Here is a 1,723-nt window from a genome sequence, read left to right on the forward strand (position 1 = left end):
AACGTGGATGAACTTGGAGGACATTATGCTGAGTGAAATAAGTCAGTCACAAAAGGACAAATATTGTATTAGTCCGTTATTGTAAAAGTTAATGAAATGTTTATATATTGGAGGACATTTTCTTTGTTGGGTGGGAGGGAAAGGGAGGGAATGCTGTTAGATAGATAGAGATAAATATTGATTTGAAAAAAAAAAAAAAAATTTTAGCATTTTACAAAAACTCCATATCTGTATTCTGTGCTTATGTTTATGTGAACATATAGAAATAAAAATATCTGGAATTATACTCACAAAAAAAAAAAAAAGGCTATTCAGCTGTGATTCAGTGATAAGGCTCCCCAAAGATCTCTACTTCTTTTAACAGACAAATCCCAAAATGCATTTTTATTTAAATCACCTTTCCTAATTACAGTTATTAAAGGTGCTTAGAGATGTTAATTCCTTTGTCATGCAGCAATCTTCAGAAGCAGCTTTTGTAATAATGTTAAATTTAAAAGTATATATGTATTCATGAACACACACACACAACCAGATTCATGCTCTGGTAACTTCATATAAATTGAAACTAAAAAAGCCGACTAAGTACATTCAATGAGCAAGATTTAAATCTAACCTAATATTGACCTATCTCCTAAAGTTATCATGCCTTTCTGTGCACAGAGATCATCATCTTCACTGTCATCATCAGAAAGCCATTACATGTACTATACACTATGCTGACTGGTGTATGGCATACTATAATTTATCCACTATCAGATAAAAACAACAAAAAGCCTAGACTGCATACAAAGTAATTACTTCAAAAAGATAGAAAACTGGATGCCAAATTCAGATCTAGCAGAAAAATCAAACATTTGCAATCTTCCCAATATTTGCATGTTGAGTTGAGGATATATGAGAAAATATATGAAAGAAATGGAATTTAAGATATTTCAAAGGACTCCTAGGACTTCTGGTAAAATGGCAGAACAGGCAGACAAGCTACACAGACCCTCTTCAACAAAGAAAAGAGATACCGATTGACACAAATGCAGAAGATAATCTTAGAGCCCTGGGATTTGAAAGGAAGGATACAGAAGTGGATGAAACACCAATTAGTAGAAGAACCTGAATGAAAACATTGAGTAAGGAGACAAACAGAGATGCGGACCACTAGCTATCCTTTTGGTACAAACAGTATGAATATTTCCAAGTGGTGTTAAGTGCTGAGAATTAATCTGAAAATTGGTGCTGCTTACCAAGGGCTGCATGGACAACTGAAATTATGGCTGATGACTAAAAAGTGACAAACTGAGCTGTGAACGTTTGGCTGTCCAGAGGGCATAGCAATTTTGAATGTTTACAAGTGGTGGTCACTTGGGATATTTAAAGTGACAGCATTCTCGTTCAGATTCCAGGGACCTCAGAATGGGCTCAGCTTGCCAAAGACAGCATGGACATACTGAGGTTGACAACCAGAAAGAGACAGGTGGTGAATGTGTAAGTGCTACCAACTAGCAAATAGAAGAGGACAGTACCTTGCTCACTCTCAGATATATCCAGACAAAACAAAACAAAAAAAACCTTGGGCAAATTGCTCCAACATACAATCACTAATTAAATATAAATACAATGTCAAAATGTCTTAGAAACAACAGATCATCACAGTCTACACACAAAAATAAATAAATAAATAAATAAAAATAAAGTAGTAGAAATAAGGGACCAGGATACAGAGCCAGAA

This window comes from Orycteropus afer, unplaced genomic scaffold (genome assembly GCF_000298275.1).
Source record: "Orycteropus afer afer isolate SDZICR_OR568_19922 unplaced genomic scaffold, OryAfe1.0 scaffold00297, whole genome shotgun sequence".
Lineage (NCBI taxonomy): Eukaryota > Metazoa > Chordata > Mammalia > Tubulidentata > Orycteropodidae > Orycteropus > Orycteropus afer.